At 51.5% G+C, this 14,848-nt stretch overlaps 1 protein-coding gene across 3 annotated transcripts in view; it reads right to left on the bottom strand.

The window, feature by feature from the left end:
• ALPL (alkaline phosphatase, biomineralization associated) overlaps nt 1–14,549 on the bottom strand; it is a 69,111-nt gene extending 54,562 nt beyond the window's left edge. For 2 of the 3 annotated variants that reach the window (XM_031665163.1, XM_003891274.5), the window contains exon 1: nt 14,043–14,197. The gene's annotated coding sequence lies outside the window, so the exon portion shown is untranslated. Of the gene's footprint in view, nt 1–14,042; nt 14,198–14,463 lie in introns of those variants that run through there. The other variant, XM_009201218.4, reaches the window with a different exon arrangement.
• Nucleotides 14,550–14,848: the final 299 nt, after the last annotated feature.

Genomic DNA, 14,848 nt, shown 5'->3' with positions numbered 1-14,848 from the left:
CAAAGTGCTGGGATTACAGGCAAGAGCCACTGCGCCCAGCCCAAGTGAGCTTATTTCTGAGCCTGGTTCCCCATCTGTGAGTGGGGACAATGACAATAGTATCTACCTCCTAGGGCTCACATGAGGATTAAATGATTAATGCATCTGACATGCTTGAACAGTGTCTGCCACTCAGTTAATATGAGCTGTTACTGTTACAATGATTTATGACCGTTGTCATTTCTTCTCTAAAGGCACCCCCCCCCCCCCCCCCAGTTTCCTCCAGCAGACTCGGGGCTCCCTCCTGCCAGCTTCTGCACAGACCATGATTGGTGCCTGTCCCACAGATGGTGATCATAAGACCTACTGTGTGCCCGACACTGGATGAGGCATTTTATAGTCAGGGACAACATGACTGCTAGACTCACCTACTACTGTTACAGTTTGTTCTGACCCTAGGATCTGGGGCGTGAGGTCTGTGTTACGGGAGGAAGCTGGTAGGGGAGGTGGCTCCCATGTTATGTTATTTGGAACACACATGTCCTGGGAGATATTAAAATATTTGCATGTGACAGCAACTAGGTGACCTAGGAGACATGAACTTAATCTCTCTGAGCCTCAGGTGCAAGGATAAATCAATAAATACGTGTGAGCCGCTTAGAATACAGCCTGGTTCATGGTATAGTTAAACATATATCGACATATGTATTGGTTACTCCTCTGAGCACCTCTCACGGAGTCAACACATGAGGAAACTGAGGTACAGAGGTCACGCAAGGTCATATAACTCTTAGTCCCTATAAAATGTTACTCACTGCGTGTATTCATTCATTCAACAAATATGTAGTAAGTGCCTATCATGCACCAGTAAGCATGGTACATGCAGATTCAGAAAATTTACAGCTATGACTATTATTATTATTAAAGAAATTAAGGCTGTTTGGGATTGGGAGTACATCTGTGAACAAAATGGACAAAGAGGTTGGCCAGAGGTATGACACTGGGCACCTCTTACTTGAGTATGACTAAAGGCCTGAACTGCCAACAGGAAAACTGGACCCAGAGACACTGGCTTGTCCTGCTGCCAATCACTAACCATTTATGAGCTGGAGTCATCGGTGGAAGGACACCAGTGAAGGTCTGGGGAGGGTGGCCAGGCTTCGCCTGGAGTGCCTCAGGGGTCACACCCAGTGGGGGATCCCTCCCAGGCTTCCCCATGGTAACCAAGCCAGGCCAGTTGTGGAAACCCTTGCCAGGTGGGGCAGCCTTTCATGAACTCAAAAGTCATTAAATGGGCCGGGCGTGGTGGCTCACACCTGTAATCCCAGCACTTTGGGAGGTCAAGGTGGGTGGATCACCTGAGGTCAGGAGTTCGAGACCAGCCTGGCCAACATGATGAAACCCTGACTCTCCTAAAAATACAAAAATTAGACAGGCATGGTGGCGCATGCCTGTAATCCCAGCTGCTCAGGAGGCCAAGGCAGGAGAATCGTCTGAACCTGGAAGGCGCAGGTTGCAGTAAGCCGAGATCACACCGTTGTACTACAGCCTGAGTGACAGAGCAAATTCCGTCTTAAAAAAAAAAAAAAAGTCATTAAATGCTTGCTGAAAGCAGGCATCTTATTAGGCATGGGAATTCACGAGTGACTCAGATGGGGGCTCCTGCCCTCCAGGAACTGAGACTCAGAGCCAGACGCAATGCAGATGATCAGATTACAAAGGGTTCAAGATATCCAACCAAGCTCAAGAAAAACAGCCGTGATGCCAACTGGCAACACAAGCAGGCAGAGGTCGCTGCAGGGGAGGGGATGGCAGGTACAAAGGCAAAGATGAGAGAGGCTGGGGACACAGCTGGGGAAAGACCTTCAGCCTGGGATCCTGACCTGAGTTTGAGGCCTGGTTTTACCATCAGTTTGACCTCAGGCAAGTTGCTTGCCTCCCCGAGTCTCAGTCTCCCACTTTGCAAAATGATGGTAATACTTTATTGGGTTGCTTTGATGGTTCGGTGAGTTCATTAATAAAAAATGGCTTGGCCAGGCACAGTGGCTCAAGCCTGTAATCCCAGCACTTTGGGAGGCCGAGACGGGCGGATCACGAGGTCAGGAGATCGAGACCATCCTGGCTAACACGGTGAAACCCCGTCTCTACTAAAAAAATACAAAAAACTAGCCGGGCGAGGTGGCAGGCGCCTGTAGTCCCAGCTACTCGGGAGGCTGAGGCAGGAGAATGGCGTGAACCTGGGAGGTGGAGCTTGCAGTGAGCTGAGATCTGGCCACTGCACTCCAGCCTGGGCGACAGAGCGAGACTCCATCTCAAAAAAAAAGAAAAAAAAAAATGGCTTTAGGCCAGGCGCCATAGCTCAGGCCTGTCATCCCAGTACTTCAAAGGCCGAGGTGGGCGGATCACAAGGTCAGGAGATCGAGAACATCCTGGCTAACATGGTGAAACCCCGTGTCTACTAAAAGTACAAAAAATTAGCCGGGCATGGTGGCACACGCCTGTAGTCCCAGCTACTCCGGAGGCTGAGGCAGGAGAATCACCAGAACCCAGGAGGTGGAGGTTGCAGTGAGCCAAGATCACGCCATCCTGCACTCCATCCTGGGAGACAGAACAAGGACTCCGTCTCAAAAAAAAAAAAGAAAAAAAGAAAAAAAAGAAACGGCTTTAAAAACTGAAAAATATGCCAGGCCCAGTGGCTCACCGCCTATTAATCCCAGTGTTTTGGGAAGCTGAGGGAGGACTGCCTGAGTCCAGGAGTTCAAGACCAGCCTCATCAACGTAAGCAAGACCTCATCTCACAAAATAAAAAATAAAAAAAATTAGCTGGGCCCAGTGGCACAAGACTGCAGTTCCAGCTACTTGGGAGGCTGAGGCAGGGGGATCACTTGAGCCCAGGAAGTCAAGGTTGCAGTGAACAGTGATTGTGCCTGAACTCCAGCCTGGGTGACAGAGAAAGACCTTGTCTCAAAAAACAAACAAAAAAACAAAACCCTGAAAAATAGAGTAAGTGCCTGGAAACTGAGGTTGGGAGTGTTAAAGTGACTTGTCCAAGGTCAATGGCTGATTAAAACAGGATAGGGTGTATCTGGGTGGGATGCGGGGGACAGGAACAACCCCTGCCTCTGCTGAGCCAACACTCCTGCGTTCCCAGCACTGACCTCATGTTTCCCTAGGCAATTTGTTCAGGAAGGCCTAGGGAACAGGTGGGATACCTAATTCCTTGGTGCAGGGTTTACCATTTATTCGCTGTGTGATCCTGGGCCCACCACCCTCCCTCCCTGAGCTTCAATCTTCCTTTTGTTTTCTTGAAATGCAGTCTCGCTCTGTCACCCAGGTTGGAGTGCAGTGGCGGGATCTCAGCTAGTTTTTGTATTCTTAGTAGAGACAGGGTTTCACCATGTTGGCCAGGCTGTTCTTGATCTCCTGACCTTAAGTGATCTGCCTGCCTTGGCCTCCCAAAGTGCTGGAATTACAGGTGTGAGCCCTTGCGCCCGGACTCTGAGCCTCAATTTTCTATCTTGCAAAAATAGAGATGCCCTTTGCTGTGCTGCCCATGTGTAAACGTGGAAGGCTCTGCCAATGGGAAAGCGCTTTCCACAGGCAAAGGCGTATTGTACTCATGAATGAGAAATGATCATGGTAAGCCAAGAGAACGATGCAGAGCCCGCAGGCCCCACACTGAGCCTGCGGTGAAGGAAAGCAGGAGGAACTAAGCTAGACAGCCCCAGGTGTGGGGTAGGAACGTTTTATGAGGCACACAGCTGTGCCCATGTTCAGTCCCAAGGGAGAGGCGGGTTTCTGGGCCTCATCACTGTCTAGGCTTAAAGTAAGAGTGACAAGAGAGAGGCCAGTTTCAGCCTTTGTGAGCAAAGAGCTTTGGCGAGGCAGGGGTCTCCCTCAGCAAGGCTGGGCTGCACTACAGCCCCTTTCCCCGTGTCCCATTGGATCTGAGCTGTGTAGCATTTGTTGCATTACGAAGAAAAAGACCTGTGCAGGAAATAAGGCAGAGGACAGGCTCTCTAGTCCGATGCACCTTGATCTGTGGCAAAACCAAGCCGGGTCTTTCAGCTTCAGTGTGTTAGCATCCCAACACCTGGGATGGAGTTTGTGGGCGGGTCGGTTTCCCACACTGTAAGGGCCCAGGTGCTCCCACTGCCACAGTGAAGCCAGGTTCTAGCCCAAGTCTGGCAGAGCAGTCGGGCAGCAGTTTTCGGGGGAGAATAATGGGGTGGGATGGGGGACTTCAGTGGCCTATTACGGAGCCCTCTCCCCAGACCAAATTCATAGCTGAGTTTGGGGATGGTACAGTTAAAATTTAAAATAATTGTCCAAATGCTGTATTTGGGTATTAATGTTTACATGGTAATCTGACAACAGTTTATAAAGTGATGTTCTGGATACCATAAAAAAAAAAAAGAGCTCAGTTTCAGGTCCTCCTGGAAAGAGTTAGGCTTACCCCTCCCCATCTTTGTAATAATAGCCATAGTAGCGATAAGAGTTACTTATTCGGGGCCGGGCGTGGTGGCTCAAGCCTGTAATCCCAGCACTTTGGGAGGCCGAGATGGGCGGATCACGAGGTCACAAGATCGAGACCATCCTAGCTAACATGGTGAAACCCCGTCTCTACTAAAAAAATACAAAAAACTAGCCGGGCGAGGTGGCGGGCGCCTGTAGTCCCAGCTACTCCGGAGGCTGAGGCAGGAGAATGGCGTGAACCCGGGAGGCGGAGCTTGCAGTGAGCTGAGATCCGGCCACTGCACTCCAGCCTGGGCGATAGAGCAAGACTCCGTCTCAAAAAAAAAAAAAAAAAAAAAAAGAGTTACTTATTCAGGGTTCGACAGATGTGAATTCAAATCGTAGCTCCGACACTTACCAGCTGGGCAAACCCAAGCAAATTACTCTTTGAGTCCTTTTCCTCACCTGAAAAATGGGCTGGTACAAGGATGAAATGTGTAAATGTAAACAAAGCATTTCGCAGAGTGGCTTGGTGCGTAACAAGTGGTCCGTCAGTGTCAAGAACTCATAGTACTACTATGGATATTATTACAAAGGGTGGAGGGGGCAGGCCTAACTCTTTCCAGGAGGATCTGAAACCGGCCTCTTTCTTGTCACTCTTACTTTAAGCCTAGGCAGCGATCAGGCCCAGAAACCTGCCCATCCCTTGGGACTGAACATGCACACAGCTGTGTGCCTCATAAAAGGTTTCTACCCCACACCTGGGGCAGGCCCTGGTACAGTCTAGCTTCGTTCCTCCAAAGACAAGGAAAAGAAGACCAAGGAGCACCATGACATTGAACTGGGTGCCACCTAGGCCTATCCCTTCCTTACCCCCACCCACACCATGACCAAATATAATATGTTTCTGGGATGTCCTTTTATCTTTTGTGCCAACTCTATATTAGTTGCTAATGGCTGCCCGGAACACTGTACTTAGAAGGAACCTGGGAAGGAAAGCGAGCAGTGGTTGACTAGTGATGTCTGATGTGGGTGCAGGGCAGGAGAGAGGCAGGAGACACGCTGGCTATTCACCATCCACAAACCGGAAAATCCTAAGGCCTTGCCTCATTCAAATAAATCATGCGTGGTGGGCAGGGTAGCCAGAAGCTAAGGGAGGGAAAGGGACTTGTCGAAGGTCACACAGTTTGAAATGGCAGGGCTGGGATTCAAACCCAGTCCCCTCTGGGTTTCTCAAGATGCTTCCTTGTAGGCTTGTCGTCTCCTATGAGGGGGTGAACAGGCTAAAATCCACTGTCTGGGAGAACAAACGCTGCTGCCCCACCACGTGTGTCTATGTTCTGTCTCCTCCCCCGGGACCTCCCACTCCCATGTCATTTGCAAACACTCACTGAAAAACAAATGTGTACCACAAGGTGCCCTGAGAGTTGTCTCCAAACATGCAAATTTGAATCCAGATGCCAATCTGATTGGGCAACCCTGGATTTGAGTCTCACCTGCACTTTCCAAACTTTGAGAACGTTACTCAACTTCTCTGAGCTTCTGTTTCCTTGTTTGCAGAATTACGAGCTCAATACAATAAGGTCATTCAAAGTGATTAGCTCACTTTCCGACACAGCGTAAGCCCTTAAATGTTCATTACAGACTGTCCCCAACTTACACTTGAGATTTTTTTGCTTTACGATGATGCAAAAGCTATAGTGTTCAGTGGAAACCACACCTCGAGTACCCAGCCAGCCATTCTGTTTTTCACATTCAGTACAGTATAGCCAAGAAATTGACATGAGATAGTCAACACTTTATTATGAAATAGGCCTCATGTAAGATGATTTGCCTAACTACAGGCTAACGTAACTGTTCTGAGCACATTTAGGGTAAGCTAGGCTAAGCTACCATGTTTGACAGGTTAGGTGTTATATCCATTTTCCACTTACGATATTTTTCAACTTACAATTCCAGGACAAAAATATTTGGTAAATCAAGGAGCATCTGTATAAGGATTAGGTCAAGGGGAAAAACAAAAAACAGCATTTTCACACACAGAAAAATCACGTAGGTGATTGAGGGCTTGGACAAGCTGTTGAGAGGAACCCTGTTTATCTCTGATATCTTGATATGCTAACGGACCTAGAATATGAATTCCATATTGGATGGTTTTAAGATAAACACAGAACTGACTCTTCTAGGATGATGGCTTATGTCATTCACATCGTGGAGAAAGCAGCAGCCCTGGCTGGCTGGCTGGATAATGGTAGGGAACAAACATGTCTATTTCTCACTTCCCAGCTGGGGGAGTTTGTCTTTCAGTTTCCTCGTCTGTAATGTGGGATAATAGCACCTGCCACTCAGCGCTGCTGTAGGACCAAATGAGTAATTACAGGCAAGGCACTGAGCACCATGCCTAGTACGTACATGTCAGGCTCATAGTCTATGGACTTTTAGTTAGCAATGGCATAGCAGGGACCAGCGGAATGAGGCAGAGAAAGAAGCGCAGCTATAGAAGGGCTTAGAAGGAGTGGAGGAGGGGAAATGGGCCTCAGATGAGACACTTTCTAACCAGAATCGTGGCAGATGGGTCAGTTAGTAACTCCTATATGCTGAGAGAGAGGTAAGTCAAGGTGGAGACAGGTGGAGGGGGAAGAGATCCTCCGAAAGGCCAGGCTGGCCGGATGCAGTGGCTCACACCTGAAATCCCAGCACTTTGGAAGGATGAGGCAGGAGGATCACTTGAGCCCAGGAGTTCGAAACCAGCCTGGACAACATTGCAAGATCTCATCTCTACAAGTAATAAAAAAAATTAGCCAGGCGTGGTGGCGAATGCCTGTGGTCCCAGCTACTTGGGACGTTGGGGTGGGAGGATCACTTGAGTCCAGGTAGTCAAGGCTGCACTGTAAGTGATCTGTGATCGTGCCACTGCACTCCAGCCTGGACGACAGAGCCACTAGACCCTGTCTCAAACAACAGCAACAACAAAATAAAATAAATAAATACAAGCCCGAGACACTCAGTGGCAGCCAGCAAGAGGCCTGAAAACCTCAGCCTGAGAGCTAAGTGGGTTCTCACCCTGTGGCTTTACTGACCTAGTAAAGGTGCACTAGAGAAGACAAGAGGTTGACCCAACAAAAGGTCACTGGGGTTGGGCGTGGTGGCCCATGCTTGTAATCCCAGCACTTTGGGAGGCCAAAGTGGGTGGATCACCTGAGGTCAGGAGTTCGAGACCAGCCTGGCCAACATGGTGAAACCACGTCTCTGCTAAAAATACAAAAATTAGCTGGGTGTGGTTGCATGTGCCTGTAATCCCAGCTACATAGGAGGCTGAGGTAGGAGAATCTCTGGAACCCAGGAGGCAGAGGCTGTAGTGAGCCGAGATCGCGCCACTACACTCCAGCCTGGGGAATAGAGCGAGACTCAGTCTAAAAAAAGAGTCACCTGGTAGATCTTTGTAAAGGGTGCACTTATGGGCCAGGCACAATGGCTCCTGCCTATAATCTCAGCACTTTGGGAGGGCAAGGTGGGTAGACTTCTTGAACCCAGGTTGAACAACATAGCAGGGCCCCATCTCTGCAAAAATAAAATAAAGTTTGCGCTTCTGGTTTTTCCAGTAAAAGCAATTTGCTTTGGCCACCTAAAAATTTTTTTTTTTTTTTTTTTTTTGAGACGGAGTCTGGCTCTGTCACCCAGGCTGGAGTGCAGTGGCGCGATCTTGGCTCACTGCAAGCTCCGCCTCCCGGGCTTACGCCATTCTCCTGCCTCAGCCTCCCGAGTAGCTGGGACCACAGGCGCCCGCCACCTCGCCCGGCTAGTTTTTTGTATTTTTTAGTAGAGACGGGGTTTCACCGTGTTCGCCAGGATGGTCTCGATCTCCTGACCTCGTGATCCGCCCATCTCGGCCTCCCAAAGTGCTGGGATTACAGGCTTGAGCCACCGCGCCCGGCCAAATTTTTTTAAAGAACATAAAATATTTGCTGAGCTCCACCCAGCAGCTTGCAGACCCGGCCAGGTAAAGTTCATGCACCTGAATGACAAACTGAGCTCTGGAAGGATGAAGAAACAAGCTGGAGCGGAGGAGGAAGGGGTGGCCCAGAAAGTCTGGAGGGTCAGGGCCTCACTGCAGGGTCTCCAAGGCCTTATTCCCAGAAATGACCTTCCGGCCTGTCCTCTCCTCCCTTCCCTGGGTCAAAGCAGAGAGGCATAGAGACATAGGGGAGGAGTAATCCTAAGATGTCTGCCTTCTGAGCCTCGGTCTCCTTCACTGCAAAATGCCGGAGGGTAGGGGGTAGGTGAGCATCAAAGGTAATGTGTGAAAGTGCCTGGTACCCAACGGTGCTCACAAAATGCCACTTCCCACACAGGGCACGTTTCTAAACTCGTCTGCAGGTGTAAGGACCAGAGGACGTGAGGTTACTATCAGCAATCAACAATCAATCAGGCTCCCTTGTCCATCTCATAACCCCTGGAGCAGCTGATTCGTGGAGACCTAGAATCTCACATACAGCAGCTGCCTCCAGAGCCCCCACATGTAACCATCAGGCTTCACAGCCTCCTGTGCTACCCTCTGGTTCAGATATGGCAATTCTGAGATACTTGCTGCAGCCACCATGGTACCTGCCTGTCATCACCAGGCCCTGGCTCCCGGCAAAGTGGGTAGAACAGAGAGCTGTGGGTTCACAGTGCAAGATCGTGTTTCCTGTCTGAGAAGTGGGTATGCACCGATGCACAGGGCTACCAGGGAGCACAGGGTGAGGTGACACACCAATGCACAGGGCTCTTGGGGAGCAAGGGGTAAGGTGGAAGATGTCAAGGGAGTCTCTCCCCTGCAGGGGCTGTGCAATCTTTAGAAGGAAGTACCCAGGGATGCCTGTCCCCAGCTAGACTCTGAGCTCAGCTCGCTGAGCCTTGACAGGCAGATGCTCTATCGCTCCGAAACCTCCAGAGCCCTCAGACTCTTCCTGAGGACCACTGAAGCAGGAAGAAAGCTCCTTCACCTAGCTGACATGTTTTGTAGATGTTGCCAGGCTACGGAAGAGGGGCTGGTGTCCTGGTGTCCACGTGTCCCATAGTCTCACCCTGAGCCCCCTGAGGGCTGGCCCAAGCCCCACCCAATCATTCAAGTGCAATTTGAGCCCCTCTTACATGGCCTCACCGCATCTAGCCCAGAAACCACAAGCTCAGAAGGTAGGCAGGTAATGTCAGGGAGACAGGTGGGCTGGTGTGAGGCAGTGGGGCATGGTGGAGACTGTGGTAAAGTGGATGGAGCAGCTGGCTAATCAGTTCCAGCCACTGTGGCCAGGCAGGGACAAAGCCCCATATGGCCACATCTTCTGATCTTTCAAGAGAAGCCAGAAACCCTTATTTTTATATAAAAAGAAATTGCCTGGTTTAACAACACCAGCAACTAAATTAAAGTTGTTTAATCACTGCAGAAGTCAACAATCCCCCACCCCCTGCAGCCTTGGGAAGGCAGTTTGTGACGGACCTCCCATAACCCAGCACACAGTAGACTATAAATATGTGGGGACCAGTTGAACACATTAGACCCATTCCAAGTCTTAGCGAAGTCTCATCTCTTCACTCCTACTCCTCAGATATCTTGGTTTACAGATGAAGAATCTGAGACTCAGGGAGGGGAAGTGACTTGCCCAAGATCACAGAGGTAGTTCAAGGACTTCAACTCAGCTCTCCTGAGCTTAACATCTTTTTCCACCAACCCACGTGATCTGCATCCTCCCTTAAACAATGTTTTTCAAAAAGCATTCTATGCTAAGAATATACTGTAGAAATGAAACACACCAAATACAGGAGAAGTGGTTGCCTTTGGAAAGATCATGTAGTTTAGAGTCAGGAGACTGAACTCCCACTCCACTCTGCCTGCCCTAAGCAACTGTGTGACCCTGGGCAAGCCTCCTCTCCTCCCTGGGCCTCAGTCTCCCTGGTGTGCAAAGAGCTCAGTTGACCCAGTCAGCTTCTAAAGGCCTACCAGCTGAAATTCTGGGCATCTATGAGGTCTCTTCTCTGGCCAGTACTCTGTGGCCTCGGATGAATATAAAATAGTAATAATAATAATAATAGAGAGGGCGAGTCCACACCAGCCAGGAAAGAACACTACAATTTTTTGTGAAACCTGACTCCTGGTTACTGGAATTCAGAAAGAACCATGGTAATACTTGAGCAGCTTAACCACCATCCTACAATTAAACAAAAGCACATCTGGTTTAACTTCGTCCTCATCTCCTCCCTAACCCCCTACTCTCATCTCAAATTTTACCCCTAAATTTGAGAAGTCAAATTCAATGCAAACAATTGATTTCATGCCACAGTGAGGCTGAGAATTTAAGCATGGAAAACTTTAAGCACAGAGTTTTTCTGGGAGCAATTAACGAAGTGTTGGCAGGGGACTGGGGGCTGGTACAAGGAGGCAGAAAAATATGGAGACTATGTTCTTCAGACACTGAGCATCCTATCTTGATGTTGGGGGCCTCCTCTGAGCTCAGAGAGGTAAAGTGATTTGCCTCAGGTCACACAGCTGGCGATTGGAATCCAAGACACCAGCCCCCAAACCAGTGTTTTCCCTGCTGTGTAGGCTTTTGTAACCTAAACGTGGACTTCCCTCAGGCCCTCAGGATCACCTGGTAGGGATAAAGGTAACTGCTTTTGAAATTGCTCCACAGGAAATATGAATGTCTTAATAACATCAATGCTGGTTCAGCCCAAAGTTGGAAAACCATTTATGATCTTGTGACCCTGCAAAGTATATTATAATGTTAACCCATACTGCAGATGAGAAAACTGAGGCTCTGAAAGAGAAGGTGACTTGTCCAGGGTCGCATGGCAGTGCTGGGAATGAACCTCCAGTCTACTGCCCCTAACTGCCCTCTGAAAGTGAGGACATCTCCAGAAGAAAAAAAAACAAACCTAACATACCACAAAGCCCAGCTCCAGCCTGCCAATGACGACGACATGGTGCTGGGAAGCCAAGTCAGCATTCCTGTGGCCACATGGAGATTTCTGAGTGCTGGTTCTCAGCCCAGCTTGCTCACTCTCCCAGCAATGTTCTCTCGGAGCTCTGGGTTTTGTATTAAAAAGCCAAGTCACACTGATTTCAAGGTGAGAACTCGGGCTCTGCTACCGGATCCTACTCCCTGGATTAAAAGGCCTCATTCCCAGAGATGGGTACAGCATGGAGATCGCTAGATTTGGAATTCTAGATACACAGGACCAGCTCCCCAGGTAGCATCTGTGTGCCTCTGGGCAACTCACTTCCCCTTTCCAAGATCATATCCAGCTTGCAGGGAATGTTGGGTATGTAAGTCATGGGACAGAACAGGGCTGAGTTTGGTCCTGAGCTGGGACATCGTGAGGAACAAGAACAGGCAGAGGGCAGGAAGCACTGCAGAGATGATGGCTCCAGGGCTGATCTCATCATGGAGCTCTGCGCTCCCAGCCCAGGCTGTGTTTAGGATGGTGACAGAAGGTGGCATCTGAGTGTGAGCAAGGAGGGCACCATGCCATCCCACATGTGCAGCCTGACAGGATGGGAAGAGCCTGGGCAGAAGTGGGTGACAGGTTCAGAGGCAGGGATATAACCCAACATCCGGTCTCTGCATTGCATTTTCTGCTGAGAAGAGAGCTGGGGATAGCCAGGATTTTCTTAAGCACAGGTACCAGCTTAAACCCTTCGCAAGCATTCATCATATCTAGACCTCACCGCTGGTAGGCATTATTGATCACAGCTTATGGGAGGAGGCCGAGGCACAGAGAGGGAACAGAACTGAACCCAGGTCCCACAGCGAGGTTGCCTTTGCTAAAATGAGGGCGATGACAGGTGATTGCATCTTAATCTCCTTCCTTGGGAATAGCTTGATTTCAAGTCTACGCCGTAAATTTTGATAGTTTCAAAACCTGAAAGAATTTTGTTATGCAAACATCCAATCCAGAAGAGAGCTTTTGTCTGATTTACTGCGGCATTCCCGGCACCTAGAACAGAGCTTAGCACATGGCAGATGCTTAGGTATTTGCTGAATGAAGATAGCATCTTGTTCTGGTCTCAGTTCAGTTTTATTCCTCACAATAGTCCCCAGAGAGGAACACACCCCTTTTTACAAATGGGCTCAGGGACACAGACCCAGATCATCACTCAGCCTAGTCTTCACCAGTTGGGATGGTGAGAAGCTGTGTCCAGGGGCCTCTTCTGAGGGAATTCACAGGCGTTCAGTTCAAGAAAGAAAAAGATGACAGAGGAACAAGATGCATGGGGCCAGGCAGTAGGATGGCTGGGGCAGGACAGGGTGGGGACACCCACAGGTGGGGAGGACTAAAGAGTTGGAAAGGGAAAGACTGGAGAGTGGAAGAAGAGTGGGCTAAGCCCAGGAGGAGCCCCAAGACAAAACCCAGGCTCAGCCCCATATCTCTTAGGCAGCACAGTGGGAGTAGGAGGCTAGGGTTGCAGAGTTTGGAGTCTGGATTCAAACAATGGTCCCACCACTTACCTAAATTGTCTAAGCCTCAGTTTCCCCATTTGTAAAATGAAATTATGTACGTGAGATGTCAGAGCAGGTCCCTCTACGAACGGTAGGCCTTCAAAAAATAGTTGCAGTTATCTACACTGAGACTGGAACCCAACCCCTGCCTCCCTGGGCAGCTGGGCCCACCTGAGCGGTCTCTGATTGTTCCCAGGGCCCAGAGCCCTTCCTGGCCTGAGAATCGCCCCCTCTTTTGATCTCAATGATTTTCACCCTCCACCCAGAGGCCTTTATAAAGGCCCCGCCTTCAACCCCATTGTGTGTCGAAAAAGAATCATAAGGCACAATGGGGAGTGGGGGAGGCTTACCTCGGCCTCCTACCTTTCTGCTGTGACCTGCGTTTAACCCTTTCTTACCAAGACTGGGCAGGGAAACAGCCCTGGGCGGCCCACCTCGCACAGCCCAAAGAGGGCGGCAGGCTCCTTCAGTTTCGCGGGCTCCAGAGCTTTGCCCCACAGCTGCGGTGCCCACAGTGGGTGCCCACTCTCAGACGCCCACGCGGGTGTCCTCTGTCTCCTCCCCCCCATGGTGTCCTGTCTCCTCCCCCCATGCCCCCCCGTTCCAAGCGCCTCCCTCCCTCTCCTCCTCCCAAACCAAACTGCTTTAGACCCCACCGGGTCAGGTGGGACGCCTGGGAGGGCGCCAGGCACGAGGCCTGGGGGTTGGCAGTCCAAGTCTCTAGAGCTACAGCCAAGGAGGCACCAGGAGGGGCTCAGTCACGGGGCACCAAGGGCAGGTGCCCAGACAGAGGGCAGGGTCCCAGACAGCGGCTCGGGAGGTAGGAGACCCTGGGACTGCAGGGCGGTCCCGAGCGCGGTCCCCTGAGTTCGCCGGCTCTGCGGGCGCCACGTCCAATCTCCTGTCCCGCCCAGAGCGCGCGCCGGGAGCTTGGGATGCGCGGGAGGACAGGGGCAGGACCAATTGCCGGGCGTCCCGAATGGGCTGCTGTGGGCGGCGTGGCGCTGGAGACCCCGGCCCTCCCATTAAAGTTCAGCACGGGGCCAGCTGAGGATGCAGAAGGGGCCGAGCATACACCACATCCGCGGGGGCCCTGGGGAGCCGGGGCGCGGGGCAGCATCGAGTCCTTACCTGCGCAGAGCACTGACGAGGGTCCGTCCAGGCACAAGCGCGTGGAAGCGCAGAGCCGGGATCGCGAGCGCGGAGTGGCGGGAGCGCAACGCGGCCCGGGCCACCTCCCCCGCCGCCTTATAAAGGCGGCCGCGGGGCCCGAGCGAGGCCCGGGCAGCCCGCCCCCTCCCCCAACCCCTCCCCAGCCCGGCCCCGCCCCCGGCCCGAGCCCCGCGCCCGGCTGGCGGGTCGTGCCACGAGGCCAGGGCGCCCCCTGCCGGGAGCGGAGCTAGGAACTGGCTGGGGTGGCGCGGCCCTGGCGTCCCTCGCTCGCCCCGCGCTCTCGGGCTCTCTGCCTTCGGGCTGCCCCAACGCGGCCCTTCCTCTCAGCGAGCCTGGGCCCTGACCCGCTCCCTGCGTGCGACTCCTGTTTTGTCTTTACCGTCGGCATCTTTCTTCTGCGTCTCTTGGTGGGAGTTTTTGTCTCTACCCGTCTGTCTTTGTCTGCCTTCCTCTCTGGCATCTGTCTCTGTCTGTCAACATATCTGGCTTTCTCTGGGTCTCTGTCTTTATCCGTCTCTGCCCACGTGTCCCTGTCTCTCTGTCTCTGTCCACGTGCACCTCTGACTCTCCACCTCCACCCCCGCTTCCCTGCCCGTGGGCTGCCTCCCTGGCTACCGCAAGAAGAAGCAGAAGGGGACCTCGGAGGGGTGGCATCTGGAGGGAAACCACCCCCTAGACATGGGGCCTTCCCTCTTTCTCTCTGTAGAGAGGTAAAGGGCCCGGGCAGGTATACGGCTATGTCCCAGCCAGAGCCCCAGGACATG

The sequence above is a fragment of the Papio anubis genome, chromosome 1 (assembly GCF_008728515.1).
Source record: "Papio anubis isolate 15944 chromosome 1, Panubis1.0, whole genome shotgun sequence".
NCBI lineage: Eukaryota > Metazoa > Chordata > Mammalia > Primates > Cercopithecidae > Papio > Papio anubis.
Note: the sequence above shows the minus strand (reverse complement) of the source record. Positions and strands in the feature narration are given on the sequence as shown.